General features: G+C 51.5%; 1 protein-coding gene across 6 annotated transcripts in view; it reads right to left on the bottom strand.

The window, feature by feature from the left end:
• Window positions 1-15,822, bottom strand: part of LOC140396568 (cyclin-dependent kinase inhibitor 1-like) — a 161,374-nt gene that overhangs the window by 3,848 nt on the left and 141,704 nt on the right. The window lies entirely within an intron of this gene.

Genomic DNA, 15,822 nt, shown 5'->3' with positions numbered 1-15,822 from the left:
ATCAGGGAACGGGAGAACCTAGGAGAAGAGAGGCCCAAGGCTTTCTTGTGAGGTCCGATGAAGCTGCTCCTCCTGATCCACAAGAGGGGAAAAGAGCAAGTTAAATCGGGATATGGCAGTGAGATCAGATTATTGGGTACAACAATTGTGTTGCAGGACTTGTCATGCAGAGTTTTGTACTAATAATCCAGAGAAGCAAATTCAGATTCCAGCAGAGCACCTGGCATATTTAAACTCAAGATAATTAAATAAATCTGGGGAAATAAAGTTAGTATCTGTAATGACAACTATGAAACGAATGGAATGTAGCAAAGGCTCATCTGATTCATTAATGCTTTTTAGGGAATAGAATCCTTCCCCAGTATGGCCTGAACGTGGCTGCAGACCCACAGCAATATGGTTTGACTCTTAACTGCCTTCTGAAATGGCTCAGCAAGCCACGCAGTTGGACCTTGAGAAAGAACTGAAGCAGTTGAGGAAGGCAGCACACTGCCACCTTCACGAGCGCTATTAGGGATGGGCAATAAATGCCATTTTTAGTTGCCAGCGATGCTCACATCCTGCGGATGAATTCTGGACTGCCCCGCCATCCCTACCAGGCCGAGGGTGAAGTAGCTAATATTTGACCCAGAGTTCAAGGGTGCTCTTAAATGCGCTGAAATAACTCTGAAATGGGGCAATAAATTTTGGCCCAGCCAACAACACCCATGTTCCATGAACAACTAAACAAAAAGTTGAACATAACTTTTGACCAGCCGAAAAATATTTCTCAATTTAAAGTAGTTGACGGGCTTTGGAATACATCAACCTCAGGCAGTTCATGCTCATTGGCCGGATACCAAAATACAACATGGTCATCAATGGTTCTACTGTGACATGAAGAGGAATGACATGACTGTGATCCACTTCCTGACATGATTACAGATGTACCAATCGGAACATTCCCCATGGATCTGTTGGAACATTGTCTGGTGTCTCCAGAGGTAATGAACATGGATCAATGCAGCTTCCTTCTGGTATTGTGTCATTTGAAGTTCCTGAACAAGATGCTACTGTAATAAATCCTGATATCTACAGCTATGTTAAAAGTGAGATTAAGGGCACGATGAAAAGCTTTTCCAGCAATTCTGAAGCAGTTATGCTGTTGGGCAGGGTATTAAACAAAAAATAATTAGAGCTTGTAACAAAGGCAATGTAATAATCACAGGGGACTTAGAATCCATATGGACTAGACATATCAAATTGCCAAGTATTCTGGAAGGTGAATTTGTGGAATGCTTTCATGACAGTTTCAGAGAAGAATATCTTGTGAAATCAAGTATGAATAAAACCATTTTAGATTTAGTATTGTGGAGGGAGGCTCGGTTAATTAGTAATGAAATTAGAAACTAACTGGACAATCTCAGCAGGTCTGACAGCATCTGTGGCGAGAGGAGAGCTAACGTTTCGAGTCTGGATGACTCTTTGTCAAAGCCAATCAAAGTCGTCCAGACTCGAAACGTTAGCTCTCTTCTCTCTCTCCACAGATGCTCTCAGACCTGCTGAGATTGTCCAGTATTTTCTGTTTTTGTTCCAGATTCCAGCATCCGCAGTGATTTGCTTTTATCGATGGTTAATGAGTAAATTTGCAGTAAAAGATTCTCTGGGAAAAGGTGATCATAATAGAATTGAATTCAATCTGAAGTTTGAGGGTGATATACTTAAATTTAAACAACACCAGTTACACACATCTGAGGGGATGTATTAGGTCAATTGGATAAGTAAACTACACGATATGAGGGTAAATAAACAGTGGCAAGCATTTTAAAGAAATTGTGAACAAAAGTTCATTTTGTTCATAAACTGATTTGGATAGATTCTGGGATGAAAGCGTTTCCACCCGAGAGAGGCGGAGTAAATGGGTGCTATATTCTATGGAACTACTAATTTTGGAAGTGAGAAGAAAAGAACAGAGTTTTATTTTAATGGAGGAAAACTGCAACACAAAGGTACTTGGGGGGGGACTTGTGCATGAAACACAGAAAGCTAGCACAGGAGCAGCAGGTAATCAGGAAGGCCAATGGAATGTTGGCCCTTATTTCAAGTGGGTTGGAGTATAAGAGTCGGGAAGTCTTGCTGCAACTGTACAAGGAACTGGTGAGACCACATTTGGGGAACTGTGAGCAGATTTGGTCTGCAGGGCCAAACTACCCTCCATACCGTCCAATATTCGTAAGGAATTGGGAAAGGGTGTTAGACTGACAAACCCACCCCGGGACCCTCCATTCCCCCATTGGACCAGTGCTGAACGGTGCCCAGCTGGGAGGCGGGCAAATCCTGGGAAGTCAGTAGATATCGGGTGAACTCGCCTAAGTAAGTTTAAACCCTACATAGGCTCGCGCCATGTGCCTGCGCCCCTTTTGGGCGTGTTTCAGATTCCGACGCCTTCGCGGGACTTGGGTAGATCCCATGAGGTGTGAAGGCTGCTGGGAAGCCCGCGAGAGGTCTCCCGGGATCTACCGGACACGTTTTGCTCTCGCTCTAGCACAACGTGGCCACAAAATCACACCCCAAGTGCTCCTGCCGGAACGGAATATCGTGCAATTCTCGTTCCGTTAGGGGTGCTGTTTGTTCCAAGATTCAGCACATGGAAATGGGCCAGCACTTTACCTTTGACGCATTTCCTTCCTGAACTGATGGGGTGCACAGGCAGGCCCCAGAGCTAGTATTGCCTGGGCTGCCTGCTGCTGAGATACGGAGATCCTGGTCCTCGCCTTGGTCCCTGCCCCCCTGATTCACATCAGGGTTAAAATTGGATCTAGACTCAGTCCATTGTCTGCTATTTGGTGCTTTACCTTCACTGCATCCTTTAACTATACAACAGAGACTTGCCGTTTTAATCTAAATGGGTATTTTCTAACCTTTACAGGTGTCAAAATATTCTGTAAATTACTAATGCTGAATAATGTTAAGTAAAATGTACAAACCGTGAACTCTCTCTTAGACGGTGCAGTTGCCATTTCTAGATTTGTGTCCTGTAAAACAACTGATTTTCAGCTCAACAGCCTGTCTCAGAACGGTTCCGCAGTTACATATAAACCCAAAATTACCAAGAGCTCTTTTCGCCGCAGTCGCAAGAACTTGCCGAACTCAACATGTTGCAGGAAGTGGTTTTGAACAAAGACTGACAGTAAATACCATCATTAAGAGTGGTTACAGAAACAATATAAAGATGACGGCAGAGTTCACTCGGAAATTCACGAGGGGCAGCACAGTAGCATTGTGGGTAGCACAATTGCTTCACAGCTCCAGGGACCCAGGTTCGATTCCGGCTTGGGTCACTGTCTGTGCGGAGTCTGCCCATCCTCCCCGTGTCCTTGTGGGTTTCCTCTTGGTGCTCCGGTTTCCTCCCACAGTCTAAAGATGTGCAGGTTAGGTGGATTGGCCGTGATAAATTGCCCTTAGTGTCCAAAATTGCCCTTAGTGTTGGGTGGGGTTGCTGGGTTGTGGGGATAGAGTGGAGATGTTGACCTTGGGTAGGGTGCACTTTCCAGGGGCTGGTGCAGACTCGATGGGCCGAGTGGCCTCCTTCTGCACTGTAAATTCTATGATAATCTATGATTAATCCAGGACAAAGGTTCGGCACAACATCGTGGGCCGAAGGGCCTGTTCTGTGCTGTATTTTTCTATGTTCTTTTTCTTTGTTCTAATTGACTCCTGATGCTGCTAGATCAATGATTCTGTGCCTTTCATTTACCAGAAACACTGCAGAATTGTCATCTTCCTTAACCACATGTTTTTTATGTAATGCCCTTTCAAAAGATATATTTCAAGTCTCAATACTGCTGCTGTTCTCAGCTGTCTTTAGGTCTGTTTTATGGTGCAAATGTGGCTGACATTCACAGCCAAGACTTTCTCGTCAGCTGATACATTCTGACAGCCTCCCAGAAACATCGCATTGTGGTGCAATCACTGCATAATTATTGGAATGGAATCTTCAATAAACCCACATCCTTTTCCATTTAACATTGAATAAAACAGAAGTGATGAACAGGTGTGATTGGTGTACTTCCTGTAAATCTTAGCAACCGATTAAGTTTATTTGTGAAGAAATTAATCACAATGATTAGAAGTGTTTGATGTACAGGTAGCAGCAATGCATGTAGTGTTAGCAGTAATGCATGTAGTGGTAGTAGTATTGTGCGTATTGGTAGCAGTAATGCATGTATTGGTGGCAGTATTGTGCGTATTGGTAGCAGTAATGCATGTACAGGTAGCAGTAATGCATGTATTGGTGGCAGTATTGTGCGTATTGGTAGCAGTAATGCATGCACAGGTAGCAGTAATGCATGTATTGGTGGCAGTATTTTGTGTATTGGTAGCAGTAATGCATGTACAGGAGCAGTATTGCATGTATTGGTAGCAGTAATGCATGTATTGGTAGCAGTGTTCAAGCAGTATAACTCCACGTCCTGCACTCATTACTTCTTTTTTTAAAAAATTATTCAAACAAGATTTTCATTTTAACAAATACAACAGCAACTCACAACACAATATTAAACACAAATTACACACACTCAATCTCCAGTCCTCCCCTTCTCTCTTTACCAAAATCTTAAGAAAAGACAAATCCTAACAGCTGACAGTAACCAGTTCCCTGAAAAAGGAGATGAATTGCTGCCACCTCGAGTAGAATCCTTCCAGAGAATTCCTACAGTGCAGAAGGAGGCCATTCGGCCCATCGAGCCTGCACCAACTCTCTGAAAGAGCATCCCACCTCAGCCTATCCTCTGCCCTATCCCCAAAACCCCACCTAACCTGCACATCTTTGGGCTGTGGGAGGAAGCCGCAACACCCGGAGAAAACCCACGCAGGCACGGGGAGAAGGTGCAAAGTCCACGTAGTCACCCAAGGTTGAAATTAAACCGGGTCTCTGCCGCCCTTCCACCAACCCCCTTCATTGTACACTTGATCTTTTTGAAGGTCTAAAAATTCCATCAGATCCCCGACTCAGGCCAAAGCCTGAGGCAGCACTGGAGACCTCCACCTGCCTTCGGCCCTGTCTGAAGCTCCGGCAATTCCGAAACTCCCAGAAATGGCCACCGACAGGCACAGCTCCAGCTGATCACCCAAAATCCACGAGAAAAAGAAGCTTGGAGCAAGACCAAAATAGGTGTGTGTGTGGTTTGCCGCCCCCTAGAGGTCCGTTCACACCCTGGAAGAACCCACTCATATGCGCCCTGGTCAGGTACCCCCTGTGCACCACCTTGAACTGGATCAGGCTTAACCTCACACATGAGGAGGTGACGTTGACCATGTGGAGAGCCTCACTCCACCTCCCCCCCCACCCCCCCTCCCCCCCTCCTTCCAAAGCCAAGCCCAGCTCACCCTCCCACTTCCTCTTTACTTCCTCCAATGATGCCTGCTCCGTCAACAACATCTGCCCTGAAATATCCATAATCTTTACCTTCCCTAACTCGGTCAAGGACAAGACCCGTTCCGAAGCAAGGGTGCCAGGGGAGATAAAGAAAATTCCTTAATTTAAAAAAAAAAAAAAATCGCACAACTAAAAATACCTAAACACGTTCCCTCTCCGGAGCTGGAACCTTCCAGAAACATATCCCTAAACCTCTCCAACCCCTCCCTTTCCCATGCCTTGAACGATGAATCTAAGCCACAAACCTGTGGTTCCCGAAATTTGGAGCCAGGCAGCGATACAAAGTTGGGAAACGGATTCCAAATGCTCAGGCTATCACCACCGGGAACAACGGGAATCTTGCAGGGAAAACGGGAGTGGTGCAGGAACCAGGGTCCTTAGACTCGACCCTGTGCACAAACCCTCCTCCATCTGCCCCCATACAGATGCTGGCTCTTTGAACCAACCACGCACCTTCTCAATATTCTCAATAGAAAGAACCGATTGGGTAGGGCCAAACCTTGTGCCGAAATATCCAACAACCCCAAGGGGTCTCACCAGACCAAACATAAGTAGATATCAAAGTATCAACCCTGCAAACTAAAGCCTTGGGAACGATCATAAATTTAAACAGTTAAGGCGCAATTCACCCCAAAAAATGACTGTGCGCGCGATCTTTGCAAAAGGGAACAAAGTCCCCGAGCGAGCGGGGTTAGCCGGGCGTTTCTCAGCACTCGCAGCGCCAAGAAACACACGGCTGTGCAACGCGAATCGCTTTGAATAAGAGGCCTAAATGGGGAACGCGCGACCAAGGCCGCATGCGGCCCCGTTTTGTACAATGGGGAGCTCTGCTCCCCGGAACTCCCCATTGTAGCGAGAGATCGGGACACCATTTCTATATGGCATCCCTATGTTAGAGGCCCCAAAAAGAATCCCCGATCTCCCCATTGTAAGCCTAATTGTGACAATAATAAAGATCATTATTAATGATATAATAATGTATAATATATATAACAATGAAAGTGATTGGCTTCATGTCACAAAAATCAGAGTTCAATTTCAAAAGCATGGGTAACAATGCCTGATCGGCAGGTAAGGAAATCGCACTTTTAGCCGAAAGTTACTTCCCGTTACGTTAAATTGGAACTCGGGGTTAGAACACAATCTAACATTTGAAAAAACAGTTGCCCGGCACAGATCCCTTCGATACATCACCAAGCCGGGAATCGAACCTGGGACCCTGGAGCTGTGAAGCAACTGAACTAACCACTGTGCTACTGTGCCGCCCCCAACTTGACAGCCAAATTGCACATCTGAGGGATACCATTAAGGAGGATGCAGCATTCCAGTGGTCCAACAAGCACGAATAAGAGTGGCAGGTTTCGCTGCTCACAGCGCTAGTGCTCACGTTTTTTGCGCCAACCAAGAGCACGGAAATCTCAACCGATAAATCACAGAATGGCTCAGGGGCGGTATTGCCCCAGGAGAATCTAGAAGCAGACTGGCTGCCGGTGGACTATGCGTCCAGGGCGATGTCCGACAATGAACGACGATACACACAAATTGAAATAGTCATTGCCTAGCATCCCAATCATACCTTGATGCATGGACACTGTGCTTGGACACTGAAGGAGGCAACATTCGAACACCCAGGGGATGGGACACAGCTCTGGGGACATGTCGACGGCCGAAGGGTGGGTGAGTGCTCCGGGGGGGGGGAGATGGGCCAAGTGTTTGGAGGTCAGGTCGCATTGGGGGAGGAAGTGACAGAGGCATCATACTGGTTGTGGTCAAACGTGTTTATTGTGTTTTACAATTCCCCACCCTCCGATGATGTTGCTGCCCCCTCCCCCACCGTCCTCTCACCCCCTACCGACCCCTCACCCCATCCCCCGGTGCCCGCAGTGATCCTCAATGTGCTTGGCCTTCCTAGCTCGACCGCTACATCCAGGTGTAGCCCCAGGATGCATATCTGAGGTGGAGGTTGCCAGCTCCTTTCCTCCCCATGGCCTTCAATGTCCCTGGAGGGTGTCCTCTGGAGCTGGAGGGCCCGGCGCACTTGTCGGCGGCACGTGGACAACCGTGCTGCCCTGTCCCGTGTGCGATGCAGCCTTAGCAGAGGGGTGGAACTCGGGGGAGCTGGTAGCCACCGTCGCCACTCCATGGGATTGGTCCGGATTGCCACCTACGCTCCCTGCTCCCAGTTGGTGCCCCGAGGACCCCAGGGGTCATCTTGGGATGGAGGGGCAGCTGTTTGAGTCCAGCTGCCCCTGCATCATCAGGCTGTGCCTGCCCATGGTCCGCACCATAGAGTCGACGCCCCCGGTGATGCTCCTCAGTGACTGGGACAAGCTCCGTAGCACCTCGGCCATGCCCACCTGAGAGCGGGACATGTCCCGCAGAACCTCATCAAGGTCGGCCAGGTACTGGGTCACATCCCCCAGCGAGTCAGGTATCCTGCCGAGACCCTCAGCCATGGCCGTCCCCGACTGCGCGATGCCTTGGACACCCCCACTAATGGTGCTGACCTCCTGCACCAGGCACCCCACTGTGGTCGCCACTCTAGCTGTGTTGGCTTCGGTGCCACGCATTGCTGGCACCATCTCCTGAGCACGTACCCTCTGGGACTTCTCCATTCGGCTGTGGACCTGCTGGAGTGTCGCTGACACCTCTCCCTCTGAATGTCCTATTGTCCCGTAACCCACTTCTAGAGGCTCAGCATCAGGCTGGGACCCAGCAGGGTCCCGGGATCCAGCAGATCTCCGACTGCTGCCTCGCCCGGGGGGGGTTCCTCCCTCCACCTGGAGGTACATCAGCAGCTGTGTGGAGCTCACTAGATTGTGCCCCAGAGGCCTGACCACGAACACCTCCCACCGAGGTGTGTGTCTCTGCGCTGGTGGAGGGTGAGGGTGACGCCTCAGTCGTGTCTTTCTCGGAGAATGGTCATGTGGTCAGTGGGAGGGATGGGTCAGTCGGTAAGGCAATAACAACTCATGTTTGACAGATCTCCGGGTGGAGACCGGTGGTTCCTCACCTCTGCATCCGCCGTCAACCTCCGCGTGGGTGACCGCCCTGTCCTTGGCCACCCCAGTCCACTTGTGCTGTCCTGTGTAGCTTGTTGACCTTTTTTCGGCAATCCTCCTAGTCACGCTCCTGGAGCTCACAGCCACTGCCACCTCGTCCCAGACTGCCCTGTGACTGAGCCCCCCATGACCCTCGGAGGAACAGGACATCCCTCCTGGCCTCCACCGTGTGTAGCAGCCTCCGTAGATCTGCATCCCCGAATCCTGGGGCTGGTCTCCTCGACGGTGTTTTGCGAGCTGGCTGGGGTTGGCTGCGTAAATGCATCTCAATCTTGTTACTAGGGGGCTGGCGGGCGCGGGGGCTGGAGAGCGTGGGGGCTGCCGAGCGTGGGGGCTGCCGAGCGCGGGGGCTGCCGAGCGCGGGGGCTGCCGAGCGCGGGGGCTGCCGAGCGCGGGGGCTGCCGAGCGCGGGGGCTGCCGAGCGCGGGGGCTGCCGAGCGCGGGGGCTGCCGAGCGCGGGGGCTGCCGAGCGCGGGGGCTGCCGAGCGCGGGGGCTGCCGAGCGCGGGGGCTGCCGAGCGCCGGGGCTGCCGAGCGCCGGGGCTGCCGAGCGCCGGGGCTGCCGAGCGCCGGGGCTGCCGAGCGCCGGGGCTGCCGAGCGCCGGGGCTGCCGAGCGCCGGGGCTGCCGAGGGCGGGGACTGGCGAGGGCGGGGACTGGCGAGGGCGGGGACTGGCGAGGGCGGGGACTGGCGAGGGCGGGGACTGGCGAGGGCGGGGACTGGCGAGGGCGGGGACTGGCGAGGGCGGGGACTGGCGAGGGCGGGGGCTGGCGAGGGCGGGGGCTGGCGAGGGCGGGGACTGGCGAGGGCGGGGACTGGCGAGGGCGGGGACTGGCGAGGGCAGGGACTGGCGAGGGCAGGGACTGGCGAGGGCGGGGACTGGCGAGGGTGGGGCTGGCGAGGGCGGGCGAGCGCGGGGCTGGCGAGGGCTGGCGAGGGCGGGGACTGGCGAGGGCGGGGCTGGCGGGCGCGGGGGCTGGCGAGGGCGGGGCTGGCGAGGGCGGGGCTGGTGAGGGCGGGGCTGGCGAGGGCGGGGCTGGTGAGGGCGGGGCTGGAGAGCGCGGGGGCTTGCGAGGGCGGGCGAGCGCGGGGGGCTGGCGAGCGCGGGGCGGGCGGGGGCGGGGCTGGCGAGGGCGGGGGCGGGTAGAGGGCGGGGCTGGCGAGGGCGGGGCTGGCGAGGGCGGGGACTGGCGAGGGCGGGCGAGCGCGGGGGGCTGGCGAGCGCGGGGACTGGCGAGCGCGGGGCTGGCGAGGGCGGGGCAGGCGAGCGCGGGGCGGGCGAGCGCGGGGCGGGCGAGGGCGGGGAGGGCGAGCGCGGGGCTGGCGAGGGCGGGGCTGGCGAGGGCGGGGCTGGCGAGGGCGGGGCTGGCGAGGGCGGGGACTGGCGAGCGCGGGGCTGGCGAGGGCGGGGCTGGCGAGCGCGGGGCGGGCGAGCGCGGGGCGGGCGAGCGCGGGGCGGGCGAGGGCGGGGGGCTGGCGAGCGCGGGGACTGGTGAGCGTGGGGGGCTGCCGAGCGCGGGGGCTGCCGAGGGCGGGGCTGGCGGGCGCGGGGCTGGCGAGGGCGGGCGAGCGCGGGGCTGGCGAGGGCGGGCGAGCGCGGGGCTGGCGAGGGCGGGGCTAGCGAGGGCGGGCGAGCGTGGGGCTGGCGAGGGCGGGGGACTGGCGAGGGCGATGCCGGTGAGCCTTCATTTGCGGCGAGAAGACCAAGGGGCCTCGTTACATGAGCCAATTCACGTTGACTGGCATTGCTGGCCCAGCGGGCGAGTGCCGTGAAGCTCACTACCACACTTGGAGATCTTTCTGGAAAATGTCTTTCTCTCCTGGTTCTTTCGCTGCCTTATGTATTAATGTGACCCTCGTCACTTCTCCGCCCACTTTCCCCCACTCGCCACCTCCAACCTGACCATCAGAGGGTTATATGTAGTTTATTGTTTTTTAAAATGATTTGAAAGCAAATTAATTATTTCCAGTTTGCATCAGTGGGAAGGTCAATGACAGGTCGAGGGTGGGGAAGGGGGGGGGGGGGGGGTTCTGTGGGACCCAGCCAGTCCGGAGACCTCAAAGTCACAGAAAGCAGCTAATAACCTAGCTCCGAGGAAACAGGGAGCACAGCAGATGGAAGGGAGGTCCAAGGGAGTGGGATACAACCAAATGGCTGATGCTGTGATGTAGTTTGCAGCAGACAGGAGACTGGCTGAGAATAGGTGGGACAGGGCAGGCAGTCGCAAGAGCAGCGACAGGCCCAGTGTAGGCCATTGGCAGTGGGAGGGTCTCAACTGAATCAACCAAAAAAATGTAAAAGGTTTTTTAAAAATTCAACTCACCATCCAAGGTATGAAGCGGGGCCTCGTGCCATCTTGGCTTGGGAAGTGGTGGACAACAGTGACACCTACCTCAGAAAAGAAGTAATACAGGACGTTGGAGATAAGTAAAGATCAAGTGAAAATTTGATCAAAGTAGGTTCAAATATAAGGGGGATATGGTACCGTAAATGAAACAACAGAAAATGTGCACAAAGAACAAGGAAACGTACAGCACAAGAACAGGCCCTTCGGCCCTCCAAGCCTGCGCCGACCATGCTGCCCGTCTAAACTAAAATCTTCTACACTTCCGGCGTCCGTATCCCTCTATTCCCATCCTGTTCATGTATTTGTCAAGATGCCCCTTAAACGTCACTATCGTCCCTGCTTCCACCACCTCCTCCGGCAACGAGTTCCAGGCACCCACTACCCTCGGTGTAAAAAAACTTGCCTCATACATCTACTTATAGCTTATGCCCTCCATACCAGGCAACATCCTGGTAAATCTCTTCTGCACCCTCTCTAAAGTCTCCACATCCTTCTGGTAGTGTGGCGACCAGAATTGAACACTATATTCCAAGTGTGGCCTAACTAAGGTTCTATACAGCTGCAACATGACTTGCCAATTCTTATACTCAATGCCCCGGCCAATGAAGGCAAGCATGCCGTAGCCCTTCTTGACTACCTTCTCCACCTGTGTTGCCCCTTTCAGTGACCTGTTGCTATTAAAGGACCTTCATGCTGGTTTAAGCTTCTGGCTCAGACCTAAGATTGGCCCACACACCTCCTCAAAACTTTCCCCCTCACACCTTAAACTTCTAGCAATTGACATTTAATAATAATAATAACCTTTTATTGTCACAAGTACGAAGTTACTGTGAAAAGCCCCTCGTCGCCAAATGTAAGATTTTTAATATATTGCTGTCAGTCTGCACTCAGTGTTTAACTCATACCGTACAGCATTTATAGTTTAACAGAAGTGCTTGCAATAAAGTTCCGGTCATGATTTATACATTTACAGGCAAAATGGTGGCCATTCAGAGTTAAGTCTCTTTATCACCTTCCAGCTTGTTGGGCAACTCCGAGAGGGTTTCTAGACAAACAAAGTCTCCTTAAGCACAACCTCTGGGTGAGGTAGAGTTAGAATATTCCGGTTGTATGCTGAGACTTTCTGTGTAGCCATACCTGCTCGCCTTCTTCTTCATCAAGGGCACAGGAATATCCCAAAGGGAACGCCAATATGGAAAGATGGGAGCAAGTAAGTCTGCGAATTGAGTACTAGCTTAGAGAACATCAAAATAGTAAAAGCAGCCAAGTCGAATGGTTCAATTATAAAGTTATAATTTAACAACCCAAACGCACCTCCAGCTTCACCTCGCAATGAGGACTTCACCTCGCAATGAGGACTTCACCTCGCAATGAGGACTTCACCTCGCAATGAGGACTTCACCTCGCAATGAGGAATTCCGGCAATGAGAATGAGGAATTCCAGGCAATGAAGAATTCCCGGCAATGAGGAATTCCCGGCAATGAGGAATTCCCCCAGCAATGAGGAATTCCGGGCAATGAGGAAATCCCGGCATTGAGGAATTCCCAACATTGAGGAATTCCCCCGGCAATGAGGAATTCCGGCAATGAGGAATTCCGGGCAATGAGGAATTGTCGGCAATGAGGAATTGCGAGCAATGAGGAATTCCCGGCAATGAGGAATTCCGGGCAATGAAGAATTCCCGGCAATGAGGAATTCCGGCAATGAGGAATTCCGGCAATGAGGAATTCCCCCGGCAATGAGGAATTCCGGACAATGAGGGATTCCGGGAATAAGGAATTCCCGGCAATGAGGAATTCCCGGCAATGAGGAATTCCCGGCATTAAGGAATTCCGGGTAATGAGGAATTCCCCCGGCAATGAGGAATTCCGGGCATTGAGGAATTCCGGGCAATGAGGAATTCCCCCGGCAATGAGGAATTCCCCCGGCAATGCCCGGGTCACCCAGCAACGCGAACCAACCTTGACCGTGACTGGTGCAGTGACCACCGAAAGAAATAAGTCTTAATTCAACGCTCGCTACGAGATAGGCGCTCCTAGCTACCAATCTGTACCAACTTCGAATCCCACAGGCTCAGAACCCGAACGAAAGGCCATTTATTCCCCTGACCTGGTGGGCCAGTCCGAAGTTAAGTATAGGCCTTTTTGTTGTAGAAGTAGCTTAGACGTAGAATTTGTGCATGAGTAGCGATTACTGTGTATAATAAATGTGCTTTGATTTGAATCTTACTAATCGGTGTATTGAGTTATTGATCATTACTTGGACTTGAACCTCGTGGCGGTATCATAAAGATACCTGGCGACTCGAGAGCAAAGGTAATAAAACAGAGCAATTGAACCAACCGGAAAGTTAGCAACACTGGACAGAAATCTTTGGATCCTCACTGTCTTCAGATGATGTCCCGGAGGACTGGAGAATAGCCAATGTTGTTCCTTTGTTTAAGAAGGGTAGCAAGGATAATCCAGGGAACTACAGGCCGGTGAGCCATCCGTCAGTGGTAGGGAAATTACTGTAGAGAATTCTTCGAGACAGGATCTACTCCCATTTGGAAGCAAATGGACGTATTAGTGAGAGGCAGCATGGTTTTGTGAAGGGGAGGTCGTGTCTCACTAACTTGATAGAGTTTTTCGAAGAGGTCACAAAGATGATTGATGCAGGTAGGGCAGTGGATGTTGTCTATATGGACTTCAGTAAGGCCTTTGACAAGGTCCCTCATGGTAGACTGGTACAAAAGGTGAAGTCACACGGGATCAGGGGTGAGCTGGCAAGGTGGGTACAGAACTGGCTAGGTCATAGAAGGCAGAGAGTAGCAATGGAAGGGTGCTTTTCTAATTGGAGGGCTGTGACTAGTGGTGTTCCGTAGGGATCAGTGCTGGGACCTTTGCTGTTTGTAGTGTAAATGATTTGGAGGAAAATGTAACTGGTCTGATTAGTAAGTTTGCAGACGACACAAAGGTTGGTGGAATTGCGGGTAGTGGGTGCCTGGAACTCGCTGCCGGAGGAGGTGGTGGAAGCAGGGACGATAGTGACATTTAAGGGACATCTTGACAAATACATGAATAGGATGGGAATAGAGGGATACGGACCCAGGAAGTGTAGAAGATTGTAATTTAGTCGGGCAGCATGGTCGGCACGGGCTTGGAGGGCCAAAGGGCCTGTTCCTGTGCTGTACTTTTCTTTGTTTGTTGTTCCAAATGTGAGAAGCAAAATTGGAGAAAATCTCATCAGACTGGTTTGCCATGCAAACCACCTCTTGCAGCTTTGCAGAGGTCGGCTGAATTTGAGAGTTTAATGTTGACAGCCTGCACAGCAGTAACGGGAAACCAGTTACGGTGGATGATTAGACAATTAACAGTATTCTTTTCACCGTTTCAATTTTCCCATCATCACACGGACCCCAAGCTGTGTCAGCACCGTGGTAACTCAAGAGGAGGGGGCTGCAAAGTGTCAGGACGAAGCAGCAAGTGTTCAAGGCTGTCCAACATTTAACAGCAAAACAGCCACGGCTGATATGTTCTGCCGGCAGAGGCTTGTCATTGTGTGAGGCGCTCCTAGAGATTGAAATTTCCGACAGTGATGGGGATAATGGAGAGATGGCCACTCACACCAGATTGATCGTGGCTCTGCTGCATCTCTCCCGTTCCTGCTGCAGCCGTCACAGCAGCACTCCTGCTACTGTGGAGGATGCTGGTCACCTTTGCAATGAGGCCATTGAATCGACACCCTGCCTCCTCCTAACTGGACAGTAATCTTGGGAAGCGGATTCGGAAATGCCCACTTTTGGGAAAATTGAATCGGAAAACATGCTGCTGGTGTAAATGGAGTCTCAGTCCAGAAAACTGTGCCCAGTGTTTCATGTTGTTGACCTTCCCAGTTCTGATAAAAGCTCAAACTGAAATGTTAATGCTCTCCACAGACGCAGACTGATTCGCTGAGTATTTCAGGAACATATGAATTAGGATCAGGAGGAGGCCACTCGGCCCCTCGAGCCTACTCCACCATTCAATAAGATCACAGCTGATCTGATTGTAACCTCAACCCCAATTCCTGCCGACCTCCGATAACCTTTCACCTCCTTGTTAATCAAGAATCTATCTGGCTCTGCCTTTGAAAGATTCAAGGACTCTGCTTCCAGCGCCTTTTGAGGAAGAGAGTTCCAAAGTCTCATGACCCTCAGCAAGAATATTTCTCCTTGCCTGTCTTAAATGAACGACTCCTTGTTCTCGATTCTCCCACAAGAGGAAACATCCTTTCCACATCCACCCTGTCAATACTCCTCCGGATCTTAAAGGTTTCGATCAAGTTGCCTCTCACTCTTCTAACCTCCAGTGGACACAAAAAATCACCTGTCCAACCTTTCCTCATAAGACAACCCACCCATTCCAGGTATTAGTCTGGGAAACTGGCTCTGAACTGCTTCGAATGCATCTTTCCTTATCTTTTGAAAATGAATTTAAAGTGCTCAATACTTTTTTTCCAATTAAGGGGCAATTTAGCGCGGCCAATCCACCTACCCTGCTTTGGGTTGTGGGGCTGAGACCCACGTAGACACGGAGAAAATGTGCAGACTCCACACGGACAGTGACCCGGGGCCGGGATCGAACCTGGGACCTCAGCGCCGTGAGACAGCAGTGCTAACCACGGGGCCACCTTGCCGCTCATGCATCTTTCCTTAAATAAGGAGACAAATACTGTACACAATACTCCAGATGTGGTCTCACCAATGCCCTGTACAACTGAATCATAACCTCCCTACTTTTGTAATTAATCCCTTCACAATAAACGATAATTCAGTTAGCTTTCACATTACTCGCTGTGCCGAGATACCAGCCTTTTGTGATCTGTACACTGACACACCCTCAGAGCTTTGCAATCTCTCACCATAATAAGCTTCTTTTTTATTCTTCCTGTCAAAATGGGCAATTTCACATTTTCCCACATTATACTCCATTTGCCAGATTTTTGCCCACTCACTTAACCTACCTAGTGGGCAGCA

Source organism: Scyliorhinus torazame, chromosome 19 (assembly GCF_047496885.1).
Source record: "Scyliorhinus torazame isolate Kashiwa2021f chromosome 19, sScyTor2.1, whole genome shotgun sequence".
Taxonomy (NCBI): domain Eukaryota; kingdom Metazoa; phylum Chordata; class Chondrichthyes; order Carcharhiniformes; family Scyliorhinidae; genus Scyliorhinus; species Scyliorhinus torazame.
The sequence above is the reverse complement of the archived record's forward strand: the minus strand, read 5'-3'. Positions and strand labels throughout refer to the sequence as shown.